Source organism: Halyomorpha halys, unplaced genomic scaffold, assembly GCF_000696795.3.
Source record: "Halyomorpha halys isolate HHAL.00 unplaced genomic scaffold, Hhal_1.1 Scaffold203.1, whole genome shotgun sequence".
Lineage (NCBI taxonomy): Eukaryota > Metazoa > Arthropoda > Insecta > Hemiptera > Pentatomidae > Halyomorpha > Halyomorpha halys.
The window spans coordinates 1,212,958-1,233,999 of record NW_027108332.1 but is presented as its reverse complement, the minus strand read 5'-3'; the positions used below and the strand labels follow the sequence as shown (position 1 = coordinate 1,233,999).

General features: G+C 29.5%; 1 long non-coding RNA gene across 1 annotated transcript in view; it reads right to left on the bottom strand.

Annotated features, from left to right (window-relative positions):
- Positions 1–21,042, bottom strand: part of LOC136795595 (uncharacterized) — a 131,686-nt gene that overhangs the window by 10,138 nt on the left and 100,506 nt on the right. The window lies entirely within an intron of this gene.

Here is a 21,042-nt window from a genome sequence, read left to right as displayed (position 1 = left end):
ACTTTATTTCTTATTTTTGGAGCGGTTTTATACTTCATTACCTGTATTAATGTTTGAGAAAAATCAAATGAAATTGAATTTCCTGAAGATGAGTTGCCCAATTCCTAAGAAAGAGGCCCCAAATTTAAAAGAATTGTTTTGAAAATAATTGGTTGCCCTGATGAAGTATTCAAAAGTCTAATGAAAATAAGTTATTTATATATATATTTTTTTTATTGTATGTAGATAGTGCGGGTGATTGTTAATAACGGTAGAAAATAGTAAACAAATTATTTAATGTTAACCAACGTTTCAGTGTTTATTATTAATCTTTTTATCTTCTTCTGAATTGTTACCATACTTTACCTTTGTCAGATTCACTTAACCTATCAGTTTATCATTTACACCTATTTTTTTTACGATATTTGTTACTGTTTCTAATAAGTACTGTTTTATTATTTATTACTCTATTTTTATAATTACAATTCTATCACACATGACAGAACCTATTATTATTTAGTTCCCTATTCATTTATATTTATATACTCTTAACTTAATTTATTCTTCTTTTTTTCAAAAATATTTTTGTATAATTTTTAACTCTCTTTGTAAATGTATTATAATTTTCTTGTCACATCTTACATTGTTTGTATCTAGTTTTCATTTAGCCCTGAAGTAGCCCGGCAAAGTAGGACCGGTCGATCTTTCTCCAATCTACTTCATATGGTCAATTATCTTCTTCCAAAACATATTTTTAAATTTTTAGTTTTAATTATAATCTTAATTTGTTTCATGTTGCTTATGCAATTTTTATGAAATACTGAGGGAATGGTAAATATTAGTTGATTGAACTTTAGGACCAATAAGGATGGTCAGATTGTTCTCTCCAATTGTTGTTAAACAACAGTTATTTATGTAAACAATGTAAGTATTATTTATATTATCAGAATAATAAACATTTTAACTATTGAATCCTCAAACAACCCCGAGTGAGTAAAATATATGAATAGTGAGTTCTGTAAGTGAGATGAGTGGAAAATGCCCCAGTATATTCATTGATCAACGACCTTTCTCACTGTACCAATCTTGAGAAATGGATGCGAGACACTACAAAAGAAAAAAAAAACTGAAAAAAAAACAACGATGAAGCCTTTCGATTTTCCTCGGTCATGGAGTGAAATTCGATGATACGTAGTGGTAGAGAGGGCACATAGAAAAAATCACACATAAAAAACTTGACAGGAAGTGGCGGACACGGGTGGCAAATGGTGGTTGACTCCTCAGGGCAAAAGAAAGAAAAAAACACTGGAAGCAGAGCCGTCCCAGGCGAGTCAAGGATCACTAATATCTCCCTGCCTCTATTGTGTCCTTCATCTACTAACAATCCATCCCTATTCGTAAATTTACGTTGAATACCGATCATCTACTGGTCCTGAGTCACTTTCTATTTTGTTGGTAGATACAATGTTACGCCGAATATACATCTTTGAGTTGGTGACAAGATAAAGCAGGTGATCGAACCCATTTAGTTCAAAACTAGTTTATTTTTTCAACTAAGACATTTCACTATTTTTAACCATAGGCCTGCGCTTTTTACTAAAAAAAATATAAAATATTTAATTTAATTTTTTTTAACTAAAAAAATTAGATACTTCAAATTTGGCAGAAACTTGATTTTAAAGTTAAAAATTGTATCAAATATTTTCAGATTAAATATACCCGTCGTAATATGGCTGCTTAAAAGCTTAACTTTATACCCCAATAATTACTAAAACAGGAAGAGTTTACGAAAATAACAAAAATTTAATTCCCATTGTTTGACAGTTATTCAAAAATTGCTAGAAAAAACTCAGATTCGTCCCACAACTGTGCTTTTGCATCTTTAGGATCATAAATCTGTCATACCCTTTACGCGATATGTCAAGCAGAAATATTGACTATTGACTTTTAAATGATTCTTATTCTAAGCTAACACCAATTGGAAGAGAGTTTCGTAGAGCTACCAAGCATCGTGCTATGGGTAACCCATTGCTGAACTATAGAAGCCATATTTAGTTTTTGAGGGATGGTTTACACCCCCAACAAGTTTTATAAGCAAACTCGAGTCAAACATTTCTAATAAATTATGACAAACCCGTGGTTAATCATTTGCTTTGTATGTGGTCCAACATGAGTGTTTTTAAGAGAAGAGCATTAAAAAATTTTAAAAAAATAATTTTTTTTTCTCATAAAAATGGTGTTATCGAACAGTATAGAATTGTAGTGGAAAACTAAGCAAGTACCTTCCCTTTGGTTTACCCACCATTAGAAAAGTTGGACCACATATTAATTTTTGTATAATTTCGATATAATTTACCATCCTGATTTTGAAATAGATTTAATTGACAGAATTACTATTAGTTGTAAAAATGTTTTGAAATCAATAAAATTTGGGGCAAAAGCAGAAGTGAAAAATGTCCGAACCAAATCCCGCCCCATTTTACAGCCTTAGTCTGATATTTTTTTAAGTGTGAATAAGTAAAACTTGTTTAAACTAATAGAAAAAAAAGTCTCTTCATTCAGTTTCTTAAAGCTCATGAATTTCAGTTTTTTTTTATTCATCTAACCTCTGTAACATTTTACGTCTTTTAATCCCTTGGCTTTACAGAAAGTCTTTACCATTCACTCTAAATTTCCTAAAAGCTTGTACATACGGGAACTTAATTAATTTGCCTGTGTTTGGCTAAAGATGTAGACGCATCCTAATAAAGTCCACCAAGCAGAAGATACCGATTTAGAGGTAATCATGATTTTTTAAATTACATTGGGTATATTCGTATAAGCACACATGTGACAAAAAATATTAATAATTTCGATGGTTTATTATGGTCAAAATATTCATACTTAAATTTTATATTTAATTTTTCATTCAGTAGAAAGTTTGTTTCTGTTTCACAGCGCTATGCTTATATTAAGAATTAGTATTTTTATATTAATTTCTTATAACTATTTTCACGAGATTAAGGCTTACAAATATGAAATGAAAAATATTTCAATATAAATTTAAGATTTTATTTTTATATTCTTACTTTCATTTTGCCCTATTCTTCATTTTAATGATTGATTTCTAAAAGTGATGAGTATGCTGTGTTTTTGCAAACTATGTTATAAGGCAGCAACTTGCTGTTTTCATTTTTATTTTTTTTTACAAATCATCATAATTTTTACAGTAATTTTATTATTTATGGGTTTCGAAAATAAGTCAATATTTATTACTTCGGTTTCCAAGTAAAGATGCTCCCTAAATTGCCATTCAAAAACATAATAATACCTCAATTTTATGAGAAAATTCAATAAATTTAAGAAGAAAACAAAAAATAACTTTTTAAATGTAACTTAAAAATCAAATAACAGAATTGTAGAAAAAAAAAATAATAAAATTAACCTTTACCTGGTTTGGGCAAAGAGACAACTGGTAAAGATGGAGTCATTCGGACCCTGAACTATTTTTTCTATTTATTCATTTAAAAATTACAATAAGTCTTTAACTTTCAGTATGTCGTATTTTAATCAAATTGTAATAGTTCACAAACCTAAAGGTTTTTATGTATAATACTTAATGACTGAAATTGATGAAAACATTTTTTTTTTACTTTTTAAATAAACTTTTCAAATTTTCATAAAATAATGGAGAAAAAACTTGGTTTGTCTTTTAATATGTATTAATAACAGGAAATACACATAAAACTTAATAAAATAAAGAACATATTGAAAATGTAGAAATATAAGAATTGGTGTTTTTTGACTATTGGTCTAAATTATACATTATTTATTTAGTTTAGGACTCTATCAATTTAAAATATTTTGGGAATGAAAATGTATACCACAGCAGAGTTTAGTTAAATTTAATCAAATAAATTATTTTACTGTTTCCTAAAAAATGAAAATAAAATAATTTCAAAGCATCAATGAACATAGAACGTATTATCTGAGCATTAATGACTCAATAGCAATTATTTCAAGTCGGGGTGGAGTTTTAATGTTTTGACATATATTTTTTTATAACTTCTATACTCGTGTTTATGCTTACTAGGAACGTTTCGCAATCGAATGTTTGTAAAAATTTTGAACCAATTATGCAATTTACAGATTTTTAAATATTATGCTGGTTTCATATTATTTTTTTAATAAGTACATATTCCAGTTTATAATCTTATTTTATTTTATATGGAATTTTATCAGCTTAGTGATAGTAATTTTATGCATTTAAGTAACACAAACACGAATTACGTCTGTGAGTGTGGAACGATCTTTCGTTGGATACAATTCGATTTCGCAAAACAATCTATAATTTGTTTTTGAAAACTAGATGTGTCTCGTTTGCAAATTTATTGATGAGAATGTCATATTAAACAACACGATTACAATCAAATGTATTTTTTTTCTTTTTTAAATCCATCATTAAAAAGTTGTGTACGATATTTTGAAAATTGTCAAGATTTTTTATATGAATTTCCCCATTTTTATTATTTTTTTAAAAATTAAATATTTCTATTGGAAGATTATAAGTTGACAGTAATTAATTCTTGGAAGATGGTCCTCGTTATAATTGGTTAATGTTTTGAAAATATTAATAGGTTTCTAGGAAAATAAATAAGAAACTGTATTATTATGTTTCACAATGTTTGTATTTTGTCTGATGAAAATGATAAATATTTTTTCTGCTATTTTCTTTTTCTTTTTCTACCACAACTCGGACCATGTTTCTATAAATAAAAATGTCTATGTTTTTATTACATATTTATGTAAAAATAAACACATAGGTATGTTTTATTAGAATTATATCCTTAAGATTTATTATTTGTTAGAGGATTTATTTTATTTCAATTTTTTTTTCATTACCTTTTATGTTGATTTATTTATTTATCTTCTGTATTTGATAGTTCTGATTTTTGTTTAAACTTGTAAATACTTGTATTTGATTCTTTTCAATTGATGTTAATTAATGATATATAGTTTTATTTTATAAAACTATATTTTATTATAAATAATGTGTTTTATTATAATTTAATTTTTATTTTACTCTAAGGCTCTAAAGCATAATTCTAACACCTGTAATATTATTCTAAAGGGATCAGTCCCAGGATAAATAAAGAATATTATTATTATGTACATTCTTTTACTTGTTTATCACATCCTTAGTGTGTGGAAATTAAAAAGTATTTTAAAAGGAATTTAAAAAGAATTTTTAAAAAGTCTTGTTTCTCGATAAACCTGGTAGAATGTTTCTTTAATATGTTTTCTAAATAAAAACCAGGTTATTTTTAAATATATATATAATAATAGGAGGAGTCTTTATGCCAAATCTAAGGGTTAAAAAAAAAAATGTTTTGTGCAGTACGTTATTGATTTAGATAGCGGTGACTGGAGAATAGAATAGTGACCACTGAGTGCTGGGTGGGAGGGAAGTTTATATAAATTATACATATAATATAAAGGATTCAATCCGTTGGAGGTACTCGGTATGCAAAAGCAACGACATTCCATTATGCTGCCGTTCCCGACTTCCTGCCCTCAGAGTTAACAGAGTGCGGCAGTTTCACACACGATAGTTGCTGCCTCCACAACGGGAGGGCATACATATGTAAGCTTTCATATAATATGCATAATCATCATATTCATGATCATTTCTGGTTATCATGTTTATCCCAACCATTTTTGTGATTCCAGCGTAATTGCATAAACAAACCTCAACAGAGGGAATGTTTACAGTCTGATCCGATTAGATATTTATTAGGGGTTTAATATCTTTAGTTTTATTTTATATTTAGTTATATTTTAATTTATAAAAGTACTTAGTAAACAAATCGAACTTTCGCAGAGATTCTGGTTAAACTTAAGTTCCAATTTAGCCAGGATCTCTGCCGAAAGCTCCCTGATTAAGACCTGGAACTAAGGTCGAAACGTTTGCACGAATAAATAGTTTTTTGTTTATTTGTGTTTTTTTTCTGACCGCACCCCCTCTACCATCTTCACCACTAATTAATTTACAGTCCACTATGTTCACCACATTATAAATTAAAATTTATATTGTGATATGTTTTACTCTACTTTTATTTCAAGGAAAAATATATATAAATTTATTAGGTCTGAAAGTAATAAACATAGGCCTTTTTCATAGAAAATGAATATTTTTTTCAAACTTTAATTTTTATGAAAGGAATATGGTCCGGGTGCGGTAAAAAAAAAACAAACTCAAATAGTAGAAATATACTATTTGAGTTTTTTTTTTTTTACCGCACCCGGACCATATTCCTTTCATCTTTACACACGGTCAATCAATAATCTTCCAGCACTTTAATTTTTATGTTGTTTTTTTCCCACGATTGATCATTCTTATATTTCACTAGCTATTGTTCCTAGGTGTTTATAATATAATTATTATAACTTCGGAAATTCAAGCAAATTTTCTTAAAGTGCCCATAAACTTTTTTGCTCCACTTATAACCCCTAGAAATGAACTTAGTGTAAATTCACTGTTTTTTCTTTCGTTTATTCTCTAAAGAAGCTGAGACATAAATTCCAGAATTCCCCTAAATCAAAAACAAAAATTTTTATTTATTTATTTTTTTTTTTGCTGACTGCATCTTCTCCGCTTATCAATCTAAGGCCAACTATCTACACCTCATTCCGTAATTTATTTTAACTTCCAAAACAACTTTCGGGCAGTTCGGTTTATTGTACTGAAAAAAGAAAAAATATATATATTAAGTATAGGCCAGCATTATGTTGACTTCATTAATGAAATAGTTAAATATTTTTTTTTTAACAATAAAAATTCATTCAATTTGTCTTGGGTTAACTGCGACACCACCACCCCAGGTTACTTCGACTGAAGAGGATCACACTTAGGGAGGTGTGACAAAATCCTCGAATTGAGGAAAGACTTAGAATTTATGACAATGAGGTGCCGTCAATTGCTAAATGCTAATGAGCTATACTTTGAGGAGTAAGGTTAATATGTATATAGGCAGAAATTAATATTTTTATTATGAATTAACATGTTTACACACGTAGCCGGATCTGTAACTAAAATTGGTATAGTAAAATTATAGCTCATGTGTTCCAGAGCAATATTAGGGTGGGGATTGATCGTTTCTACTCCAGCGAAAGTCGAGTCCAGTAGACTTCTAGCTTTCAAATGGTGTATTTTGTTCTAAAATCGACCAGCTTGTTCTCAATTTCTTAATTTTAAAAATATTTCTACATCAAGTACGGAATTTTACAAAGAATATTATTAAATAATTCAGAAAGATTTCATAAAATCACAAGATATAAACATGTTAAAGTTAACCTGTTTTAAAAATGAAGTGTCGATGAGCGTTCTAAACTTCTGTACCAACGTTTTGCAACGAAATCCTCATCTTTATGTCTTTAATTTAGAATCGTAGCTCAGAAATAATATTAAGATTTTCCATCAATGGAATACGACAATTGAGTGTAATACTCTATCAAATAGAAAATTCTGTAATAATTAATCTTGTCTCAGGTGTTTTTGCAATAATGACTAGCTTTAATGATATGAATCTTTGATGGAATTTATGAATGAATGAAGCTTTAATTGAGAGTAAAAAATTTATTGTCGATTGTAAATTATAGCCATAAAGAGAAGTGTAACGTAGAGTAGAGGTTATTATTGAACAAAACTACTCGTAAAAAGATCAATTATATAGTGCATAATATTAATAATATTGTATATTACAGGCATGAGGAGGGGTGTAACGTTATTGCGTAATCTAGGAGTTAACAGTAACGTTAAATAATTAATGTAATTGATATGCAAATAATGTTCTATTAAAAGTAAGGTTAACTCCTAAAGAGTTATAAACTTTTTTTTTTTTTATTTTATTTATATATTTATTGATATTTACAACTGTATAAAAAAAATACAAGTAAATTTGATCATAATCACATAATGATATGATACAGGATGTAGAGAAACTACCCAGTAGTAGAACTCTAAAAACAGTTTACAATATAAGGTCACGAGGCCATCTTCTTTTCAGGCGCCTCGGAGGATTGCCAGGAATGGAAGAGGAAGCAAGGTTAGAAACTAGTGGGTTTGGGTGGTTAGGGAGTTTATTATGGAAGGAATAATATCGGGTTCGGGCTAGATCGGTTACATAAGGAACATTTAGGTCTTTATGGATGGTTTTATTAGTAACAAAATAAGGAGCATTGAGGATTTTACGAAGGATTTTGGATAGTAAAGATTGGATACGAGAGGAATTCGAAGGTTTAGTGGAGCCCCAAAGCTCAACTCCGTATGTCCAGATGGGCCTTATTATTGTCATGTAGATCAGTCTTTTGTAATGAGTTGGAAGTTCAGACCGTTTGTCTAGTAAGTGCTGTAATAGTCGGAATCTGCGTTCAGTTTCCTGTCTTTTCAGTCTTGTGTGAATTAACTTTTTTAAATTAATAACTTCATAGGAATTAGCAACATTACTGAGGACTGTAAAGTTATTGTCGATTATATCATGAATTTCAGCCGTGAAGAGGAGTATAAGGTCCTCGAAGCATTGAAAAATAATAAAACATGTATATTAAATGTAAATTGAGTCGACTTTTGTCTAGTCATAAAATCTGTATTCATGATATTTTATAAAAAGACCAATTTCATCAATTTAAAAAAAAAATGATAATAAAAGATGAATTTTATTTCCTGAGAATTCATTAGATATCTGTTCAATAATTTAATTACTTAGGTATAGCAATATATCAATATGTTCATATAAATAGGGCTGTTGTAATGGGTGGAGATGTACAAAAAACTCAAAACTTTATAACTTAACTATTGTTGTACATTTTTTGTATTGTTCCACCTAACTCAAAAGCCTTGATGAAGACCTACATTGTGGGTCGAAACGTCGGCAAGCAGTAAATAGATGAGAAGTATTGTTCTTCTTGTCTGGAGCCCAGACCAGCCTTCAAAGTCGTCTCTACATAATTAAAAAATGTATTCTTAAAGTCCATAATCAAGTACTTACACGGAATATTTTCTATCAAGTCAACAAAGACATTGAGTAAATAGGCAAAAAAAAAAATCATTATTTCAATTCATATAATCAACTCAGATCAAAAGAAAAACTTTCATATTTTTAAATCAAATATACATTTTTAAAAAGCTACATGAATAAAATAGAAAATTATAACCGTAAATTAGAAAGTAGGCATTTTATGATCGCGGCGTCTAATGAGTGGTTTTTTCGGTGGTTTACTTCAGTGTGCCCTATAGCAGTTCAACCACAACGATCTGGTTTACATTTTGGTTTCTTTCTTCGTTCCAGTTTTCGTTCCTTTATTATAATAAAATCATTATTGTCATCATTAAAAAAACTTGACCCTCTTTTAGAATAATATTTTAGAATAAGATCATAATATAGCAGAAGATGTTTTTGGTCAACATATTACATTGGAACACAAATTTTATAATATCCCATCTCTTCCCACCCAGTATAATGGAAAACATGAACATTAATTTTAACTAAAATACAACAAACAAATAACACTAAAACTAAAATAAAACTAAACAAATTTGATCCTTTTTTCTCAACTTTATTCTTTTCAATAGAGAAAAAAGGATCAAATTTGTTTTTAAATAAACTAAACCACTCTCAAACAAGAATATATTAATAAAAATTAATCTAATTAATTTTAACTTTTAGATACCTAAACAATTAATATAAGTAGGCGTAGACCTGGGATACTACACCAACTTTTTCGCTATAATCGATTTACTGGAATTGCCAATTTATATTACCGATTTTACCATTTTTTTATTTAAATTATTATATTTTTTAATTGAAATTTTAATTTATTTCTTTGATTTAAGTTTTTACCATTTTCTCTAAAATGGTTCTAGCGATTTCGATTAAACTAATCATATCACAATTGAATGGTCTTAAGTATCAGCCTAGATTTATTCTCATAAGTCATAAGTACCTTTAGAAGTAAAGAATAAAAATTTCATTTGTATGCTGTCGTAAGTAGACGAAACATGTAAATAGGTAGTTAATTTTAATAATTGTTTTTATTTATTTTAACTTTCATTGTTATAAGTAAGAAAAATGGATAAAGAAAAAATATGATAAAATTCCATGTGATTAACAAAAGTAGAAAATAAATGGTTTCGTGTTTCTTCAGTTGTTACGGAAATAGTCACAGTTTATTGACTATCGTTATGGCAACCATGGCGATATGAAAACGAAATAGTAATAGTCCTTCTCTCTCTTTTACTTCAATCATAGTTGAAAATTTAGTAAGAGGAATGATATAAATAATGAAAAAAATAAGGTCAGACTTCTATTAGCCGATCCGTTGGAAATAATATTAAAACTATTAAGGTTCGAATCCGGCCTGGGACGTTGACTTTTTTCATTGAATGGCGGTCCCACAAAATGAAGAACTTGGACCCCCAACCATGGTTAGGCAGTATAGGACTCCAATGGGAGTCTTGGCCGAAAAAAAAAAAATTCTTAATAATTTATTTCACTATTTTACTATTTTTTTAAATATCCTATCCTTTATTCTGTTTAAACTAGCAGAATTGTAAGAAAACAAAAAATGCAATCTTATCATTTATTCTAAATTATTCGTTTATATGTTAGATCTTTATTTTTAAGTTCACAATATCGATCACCAATAAAAATAAAACATTTCAAGTTTTCTATTAAAAGCATAAACTTTAAGTATAATTTAATTAAGGAAATTTAATTAAGCGATTGGAGATTTTTATTCTTAAAAAAATATCATGCATATATTACTAATTATAATTATTATTACTTATTATTACCAGGTATAATAATTAACATTAATACCTGAGCTAAAAATTACAAAGATTGAATGTTATCGACAGCAAAGGATGCCGCGGTTGTTGATCGTGTTTGAGAAGCACTATCGGCCATAATCGGATACCGATTCGATTCCGTCCAATAATGGTTGACTGAATTTCAGCGTAGGACCCACGTAAAAATTTTGGCTGGAAAAAGTTCGATTCACACTGTACATCCGTTTTCCTTCCGTAACGTTCACGTTCTGTTTGCATAAAATATTATAAAGAGTAAATTAATATTCCTGTACTCACTTTCCTTTCCGTTTCCATACGATATCCGTTCAATATTAAGGGAAACATATTTTTTACGGACAGACTGAAACGTTACGGAAACGATGTGGATAGTGGAAATTCCTCCTCAGTTTCTCGATTGAATTAATACTTAAATTAATATAAAAATGATAGAACATTGATTGAGCCAGTGATACAAAATATGGCCCTTTACGAATCCAAAAAAAAAAAATTTATATATATATAAAGTGATAATAGATACACAGACACATATTAATAGTGATAATGAAGGTTGAAAAGATAAAAACTAGGGGTTCTCTATATATTGTGATACATATCCCTTCAATGTTTCTATTCTTCAATATTTCATGAACCCAAAATCTCGTTTTTTTTTTTTAATGTAAGGAAATTGTAGCAATTATTAGACTTTCATTGGACCTACAATTTTTATGTATGTACAAGAAATAAGAACTGAACGGTATATTTAGTACGAATTCACCAAAATTTAAAAAAAATATAGTAAAGTTACGGAAGGGAAACGGAACGTGTAGTGTGAATCGATCTTTAGTTGGTATACATATAACCCACCTTTCATGCCCTAGTCGAAGTACGTAAGGGTTTTAAACAATAACAACCAATTATTAAGCATTCAGATCCATAATTAATTTAGTTTCAGTTAATCGTGCACTAAAATAAAATTACAATAAATACATTTTTCAAGCTTAATAAGTATATAAATCAGATCACGCACTGATTCAAACTGAATTTTTAATCACCTTCTACCGCTATCTCCCTCCCTTCCTCTCCCTCTTTCTCCTACTCTTCGCTCGCTCTCTCAACATGATATTTATTAATTTATACATTAAATTATTAGTTTATTATGTTTTTTTTCTGCTTTTTCTAAAGTAGACATTTAAATGAAAACACAAACTTCATTTACTCCTTTTCGCTCAATATCTTTATTCTAATCCAACGCTTCAACCCTCAGGCCATTATCAAGGAGACTTTTAAAATTGATGTATCCAAGTTTTAATTTATTTTTTCTTATTATGCCCAAGTCAATTCATAAACAATTACACTCTTATTTCAATTCATTTAACTGGCATTAGCTTATTTGTCGAAATAGAATAAAAAATAAGTTAATCGTTAATAGTTAAATGAAAGATTACAGTTGTTTATAAATCAATTTTGGTATAAAAGCCTGTAAGAGGTAAAATTTTATGACTTAGATACATCAATTTTACGTGTCTCTTTGATAATCGTCTGATTACTGAAAGGTTGTAGAAGAATAAAGGTAATGAGAGAAAAGGATAAAAAAAAGTTTGTAGTTTAATTTCAATTATCTATTTATACCCCTAATTGTTTTCCAGTCAATGGTAAAATTATAGATGCTTTAATTAAAATTTTCTTATTGATATAAGTTTGAAATTGATTTGGGGCCAAAGCTATACAGTACCCACAATACTTTATGATAAATTTTCTATAGATGTAACATAGAAATAATAGCCTGAATTATATACGGGCCTAAGTTAAAATTATAGATTTTCTATAGATATAACTTCTGCAGTACTAATTATAGTGAATATAGAAATCTGCAGATAGGTTTTCTACAAATTGGTTAGAAATAAACTAGAATACCCCTTTTCTCACACTCTTTTTAAAATTACAAAACACTATTGTTCATGGCCTATACCAGAAAAAGGTACATTGTTGTAATTGATTTTACCTCAGAAATTAATACATTATCAATTGTAGGTACCGTATATAATTCATTCAATAGTATCTGACGCCTTAGCAAGTCTCTAGTTTTTTTTAGATGCTTATTAACATTATTTAATAGGTGTACTTACTGATGCCTCTCCGAGTTCCAACAAATAGCTTTCATGAACTAAAAAAATAAACATGAGCGGATTAGAAAGAGTTGAAAAATTGAGCCGATGGATAAGTGAAAGAAAACAGAGCAACTTACATAGGTAAAGATAAATGTAGAGCAGTAAGCATTGGATGATTAGAGAGAAATAGAACCAGCTCGGAGAAATACTGAAAGGGCTGTATGGTGGAGTGTGGTAGTGGATTGGTGGATAGGCTGTGTGTCGGGGGTGGTTCGGGGTGCGCAGGAGTTCCGCCCCCGGCTCCCATTGGTCGCTACCTATTGATCCCGGGGGCGGGGCTGCCCTTAGCTCACCCTTCACCCTCCGCTCGATACACTACTCTCTATCCTACAACTCAAAAGGCAACTCCATTCTTGAAAAAAATAAATAAATAAAAAACGACTATTGGATACCAGGAATTGAGCTTTGTGGCTTAACTAAAACCATCGAATGCCTACCTATACAATCCTTACAATTCAAAATACTTCCTAAAATCCTTAATGTCCCTTAGTACATCACAAATACAATTATCCGTTAAGACCTCTACATCTAACAAACTATCCATAAAGACCCTCCGGGGTGAATAAAAGAACATGGTCATGGGATCTTCTAATTTAAAATAGTGATAAAATTGCTAACATTGGGTGATTCCTTCACAAGATATCACATTATATCGCATTCAATTATTTTATTTTTATACTGCTGTAAATTTCAATAAATTGATTTTGAAAACACCTAAAACTCATTTTCACAAAGTTAGAGATTATTTTTTCTCTCGTCTACTCGACTAAGGTAAAGAGTAATGCATTGTTTCACGTACTAGAATATTCACGTTTTGTTTACCTTGGACGAGAGTCGAAAAGGAAGGGACATTTTTTATCTACAAGAACCAACATCTCGCATATCCAGGTACGAGTAAAACTTTTTGGAGAGCTTTGTAAGCATTGGCGTTGGTATCCCAAATTTTTTTTCAGGGGAGGGGAACTTTTTGATAGAAAATAAAATTTAAATTTAATCAAATCCTAGTACCAATTATTATTCTAAAGCATGCAAAATCATAATAAATTTTCTGAGTTGCTTCCCGTCCCCTTTACACGCCACTATCCCTGATGAAGACCTGAAACTCAGGTCGAAACGACGGCAAAAAATAAATAAATATTGTTTTGTTTATTTATGTTGTTCTTTGCTGACCGCACCCCCCGATAAACTTCTTCAAGAAGTAATAAATTTTCGTATTTTGTTGTGTTTCTTTTTCAATTTTTTTTATTTGGACGAGTAAGGCAGGTGCTAGAGCTTGTCAAGCTCACTTCATTGATTCTCTTCTCAAATCAATGAATAGTTTATCCTGAATCTTACTTTACGATAGAAAATAAATGAGGTAAAAATAATCAATGGAAGAACAGTTCAAAAGAATCCGTTGGGCCTCCTAACTCCTGTGATCAATAATTTAAAAGAGATTAACTAAGAAGAATAAACAACTTAAACTATTACTTTAAGATTGATTATGCAGTTTTTTTCGAATGTCGATAGAAAGTGATGTACTTGAAAAAATATATTTTATAAAAAATTTCCCCCGCCCAGGACTGACTGACGCGTCCCGAAGGCATTGAACTCCAAAAACCGAAACTATTTTTTACGGTTTTTGACGATTTGCGCATAAACATTATGGAAAATTGAAAAAAATCTATAGAAAAAGTAATTTTAGAATTCAATTTACATTAAGATGACAGATTTATACAAAAATTTAGTTCTGAAATGATTTTATTCCATAGGATTTTTCTATTTTCCGCACCTTTAGCACAGGAATCGTTAAAAACTGATGAGTCGTATAAACAATGTGCTCAATATTTTTTTTTTTAATAACTTTATTGAAATGTACAACTGTATATTACATAATACATTTAGTAAATATGGTCTGTACTCAATATGAATTCATTAAAAAAAAAAAAAAAAAAAAAAAAAAAAAAAGTGTTCCATAGAAAAGTTTCGAGTTATATGTTCTGGAGGTTAAATGATCAACAATGCATTTTGAAGATGGACTACATGCTACTTTTATGACCCTGCGAAAATGAAATCAAAACTATTAAAATCATAGAGTTTAATAGAGTGAACTAAAATACCGGAACATCCTGCATAAAAAACTTACTAAAATGATTACTTAGTTCTTGTCATCCTCTTTTTTTCACAACATCGACTAAAAATATAATTTATTTTATTCGAATAAAAAAAAAAATGGTATATCACTATTATGAAATCAATACCTCACCGTTTCTGAAACTAGGAAACAGATTTCTATTCAAATTTCGAAGCAAATTAAGAGTTCATGAAAAAAATAACGATCGCGGAACATGACTTTAGGAGGGTGGAAAGGTGTCGGTGTGTTGTGTAGCAGTAACCAAGCTACACCCTGATGTCGATAACGGAGCCCATTGTTTCCCGCATGAGCGCCGTTTTTCGTCCTCAGTAATAATCGAGCCAATTCGGAGTAGCGTTAATGATAATCAATAAGGATGATGTTGAAGAGGGCGGTTGGACAGTGTTGAGCACCGTCGCCAAGGCGATCCCTGCCGGCCGAGGAGCCGTTACTGGGTCCGTTAGCTGGAACAAACCTAATGGCAGGCGTTGCTCTTGTCATCAGTATTTATAATGTGCAATAACATTAACAACCGTGGAAAAGTTTTTTATTCGACAGACTGATTTATTTCTTACAGATGAATAATCATCATGTGAATGTGGACAGGCTCATTCTTCCTTGTGAATAGGCGATTCTCTTCCAATTCCAACTTGTTTTTATAAAAAGGCGGAGATAGATCGTCTCCTCGAAGCATATAAGTTTAGAAAAAAGGGTTTTCTTTGAGAAGAGAGTTTTATGTTAATCAAACTGTTGTTAAAATTACAGAGAGAGCGTCTCCAAAAAAAAAAAAAAAATTGATTCAGTTTTTACCCCATTGTCTCAAAAATATTAAATGTATCAATGCAGCAAATTTACGATTTCTAATTTTTACATACATATTTAAGCTATCATAATAACCAGGGGGCTTGTAAGCCAGTGAAAATTTAGAATAAAAAAAAACTTGAAAACAAAATACGAAAATATATAAAAAAAGTTCTAAAATTAAATAATTATTGTTAAATAGGTTTTCGGATTAAAAAAAAAATATGTGAGATTTCGGACATTGAGAGTTGATAGTTAAAAATATCAACCAAAAATAATATATTCACTCTGACTTTGACTTCTGTCAAAACAGCCCTGACGAAACCCTGCAACGTGGGGAGAAACGTTGGCTCAATTAAAATAGTTAAATAAATAAAATAAATATTTGAGTTTTATTTGACCGCACCCGGACTATATTCCATTTATTAAAAAAAAAAATGTTGCCTATCTGCAACAACTGGGGAAGAAATGTACAACTAAAAATCCTTATATTATAGATGTGATAATTTTCATATTTCGTCTTGTCTGTGAACACTATAAAACCACTTTATTTTTCCATTTTCTAAATTAAGAAAATCAAAGTTATTATCAAATGCTTTTCCATCACAGCACTTTCAAAATTCAAACAGTTTTTGACAGAAAAACTATATGATGTAGGAATGTTTATTGTCTTTCCTATAAAAACTTTTTTTTTTAGATAAAAAAAGAACAACAAAAAACAGTAAAGGAATAGAGTAAAAAGAATCAATGGAAGAACGTAGAACCTCTTTACTACTGTAATCGATCATTGAAAAGGAATCAAGAATAAACTGAGAAATTCTATTGCTTCTAGATAGATTGATTAGTTTATTTCTGATGTCGATAGAAAGTGACGCGCTGATACAAATTGATTTTGAATAAGTACTTCAAGATTTTGTAAGGTTTTTCTGAACAAGAAATTGTTTCTGTTTACTATGTACAGTTTAATCATTGTTTTTATTTTTCTTGAATCCTCGATATTTGATAAGCAATTGGCGTTATTTAAAATAGTTAGCAAATTTGACAGAATTTTTGTTGCTAAGTAGCAAGTGTCATTAATGTGTTAATAATGTATTAAATTCTAAATTATTTATTTACTGTGTATAGTATGCAAAGCATAAATTTGCAGAAACCCTAATTATAAACCAACAAAGCTATTAAAAACAAAATTTTCTTTTAATATTTTTCGGTTAGTTTAATTTAAAAAACTTATTATAAAAAAACAGCTGTTTCTTGAGTGAACGGTTTTTGAATTTTAATTTTCCGATGTACTGTATATATATCAAATAGCTGTGAATCTTCTTAGTAGTTTTTTGATAAAATGATTACGTTTTAAAACAGATATATATATTTTTATCTGATTACCGAGAGGGATCAAATTATGACCAAATGTGATATATATATATATTTTTATCTCATTACCAAGAGGGATCAAATTATGACCAAATGGTATGAATATTTTTTCCAACCAACACTTTGAACTCGGTTGTTGAATGGGGAATAATCTTTATCAGCAAAGTGAATTTGATGGTTATCGTCGACGGGAATATGCACATTTATAATTTACGACGCTCCATAAAACCAGAGCTGGATGGCAGTCAAGATAATGGTTAAATAGCAAAAGATTTGACATACTACATTATGTAAGTCCGTAAATAATTCATTTCAAGGTGTGAGTATCATAAAAATGTAAAATTTATCGACAATCAACCGCTAACAGAAAGCGTTAAAATTCATATTCACATTAAAATAATAAAAAGTGGATCTTTATTATTAGCTATCTAAGTCAATAATTGGTTTAATATGATTTTAAAAAACTAGCCCATACTGTTCTTTGTTTCGAAGGTTCAAGTATTTGAATGAAAACTTGAAAATGATCAATCAAAGTTCATTAAGCATAATTATATAATATAAAGATATAGTAAGATATGACCTGGTATAGTATGGTATACTATGCTATGCTATGATATGATTTAGTACAAAATACTGCATAATATATAAATATAATTATATTTTTTCTGTTCCAAAGGTTTAATGAATTATATGCTATGCAGCAAACCATTCTGTAATTTTGCATATACAAATTTTTTTTTTTTAAATTAGAATATTTCATTTATATACTATATAGATATTTATTTTGTTTTCATTATTAAATAACATCCAACAATAGATGCTATGGTATATATTTCATAGGAGAGTGTTCAAGACTCTGTTGACACCCACCTTGCTGTCGTTTGGAATTTCAAAACGAAACTTAATAGAGCTTAGTTTTGTGTCGAAATGTACTTAGTAATCTATTGCAGTATTTTAAAGCCCTGAACTCAGGAATTCCAATTGTAAATGAAGCATTCTCATGAAAAATCTAATGTTCTATCATTGATTTTTCCGATCAGTTTGAAAAACTTTAATTTAGACGTATTTTGTCTAAAAAAAAAAAGTATTTTTGTTTGTTCGATTTTTCGCATATTTTTAGCGCACATCGTGAGGAATCATGAAACACGTAACAACATCTAACATAAAAAAATATGTAAAAGAATAATATAATTATAATTATATCATGGTTTATATATAAAGATATAATTTAAAAAATAATAATAATTCCAATAGTCATAAATAGTAAAAATAGCAAACACAAAAAAGTATATTACCTATAAAATATTTTAAAATCGCCTATACAAATTAGTTTTGAAATTATTTTTTTTTAATGAGAATGTTTTAATGACAATATATCTTTCCAACAGGAATTCCAGAGTGAAATACACTAGAGAAGGTTACTATGTCGACTATCAAAAGAAAGTTAATTTTTTAAATATGATCTAACAAGTTCCATATCGAAATCCAACAAACTCATGAAAACAAAATGAGAATGTCTTGAACAAGCTGTGTTTAAAAATACATTCTCGATCAAATATTTTTAATGTCTGAATAGCATTTATTTTTATAATATATATATATAATAAATGGCTCAATATCTGTTGATTTGCTTTTCTAATCCACGGTACTGCTATTTTGTTATTTGTTAATACACTACTCAGTTAATAAAATAATTTATTTATTGTTATTTACAACTGTATACATATATACACATCAAGTAAATTTGCTGTAAGTGATAATATGACATGATAGAAACATGTGGAGAATCTACCCATTGATAGAACTCCAACACTTAATAAAAAAATAATGTGGACAGCAGTATATTTCAACCACCTGATTTATCTCCTGCCTGATACCAAGTTTTAGGGGTTGTTTGGACCCAAGGATGGGTCAGCTAAGCAATTTTTATCATATTTACGTTTGTTAAAAATTAATTTAGTGTCTTAAGCTGGGATTTGAACCTTTACTGAACCAGTTTCATTAAGGACCATATCAACTCAATAGGCGAACTAGCTTCAGGAGAAAAAAATGAGGAGATAATTATTTACATTCCGATTACAAATTAATAATCCTTAATATAAAGAGAAATAGATAAATAAGGAATCGAATAAATAACCAAATAAAATTTAATACGATCTGCTAGCACAGATAACAAGAGATTGTAATAGACTTTTTTTAAAGTCATTTAGAACTTTTTCCCTTCCTAAGAAAAAGGTTGGTTTTTAGTTGAAATTGAAGAATATAATAATAATTTAATATTTTTTAGAAGCGAATATTTTCCATATCTTCTCTTCCACATGATGAAATAAAATAGTTTAATTTTAGAAACTGAAAAACTATAGGTTCGTCGAACTGCACCTTATCAACACTGCGTTTGATCAAAAATGGAATGTTTCAGATCCAGGTCACCGCAATTAGGATGCAGCGGGAAATTATGAAATTCTCATCGAGTTACCTCACCGCCCTTGGTTAGTAACTAACAGGAAATTAGCCTATCCAATCACATGGTTTTGATGCTTATCAGTGACTTATATTTATAATTATGTTTTACTGCCACCTCATCGGTAGACCTCATTGACCTACTAATATTTTTAAATTTTAGTATCTTAACTTTTAAGTTCAAATTAAAGGCAATCTCCAGATGAGCTGGGCTGCATAAGAATAAAACAAGTACATGTGAGAGATGGTGGAAAAATGTACCCATGTATATCTTCTGACTGCTGGAGAAGAAAAATTATACGTGTTTCCAAGAAGTGTGTTGCGAAGATACAGGTTCTGTAAGGTTTGTAGACATTGTAGTGTTTAGTGGAACCCTAAAGGAAGCATTAATAGTGGATCCCACGATGAGATTCCAAAGGAATGGTCAGAGTCAGAGTATAAAGATACAGGCAGAGAAAGAGGACATTTATACAAAATGTATTCCTTACAGGAAAAGTATCCAGAGGAATTTGTCGAAAGAAGATTTCCTGTGAAAGGGCTTTGGTTAGGAAGTGGAGGAACCATCCCTCTTACCAGTAATTTTTGGAGAAGCTGGGTATTGCATTAACCATTACTCTGGACTCACTGGAAACCATACATCATCATTTGTATAACACCTTAGTATTGTCAACTCTCTTATACGAAGGGAGGGTAGATGTATTCGACTAGTCTAAACTATTCTCTATCATCCTTTTTAATGTTGTCTATTGGACTGATCGGTATGCTATGCATTAGCAACTCAACACAGTAGAGCAGCTGCTCGTTATTTTTTCTAGTTTATTAAACGAATTATTTATTTATTATATATGAGTAATCCAAATTCTTTTTGGCCATTGTCACGCATATTTGACGTTTTTGTGTATAAAAGTTTTATAAATTTTTGAAGGAGATAGGGAGCAAAATAGTAGTTCTGCACGTAGAAACCGAGTTAATATTTTTTGTACCTTTATTATCATGATAACGCACGAAATTTCCCATTGTAATAGGTGATCTTGTAGCAGAGTAGTAAGAATATCATAAACTCCATAATACCTATAGAGTGTAGTGAGGATGTGGGTATTTGTTGTGGGGCGGCTCAGCAGTGATGAAATCATCAATAGGAGCTTTTCTTTGTCACCATATTTTTAATTTCATGAGATACCTCAGTGGGAATAAAGGTAGATAGTGGTAAAGAAAGCTGATGAGGCATTTTTAATATGTTTTTTATATAAGTTCCATTTCCAATTTTCAGATAGTGTATTTGGTGAGAAAAATGTCCTAACACTTCTTGTTGTTTGATTAAACTT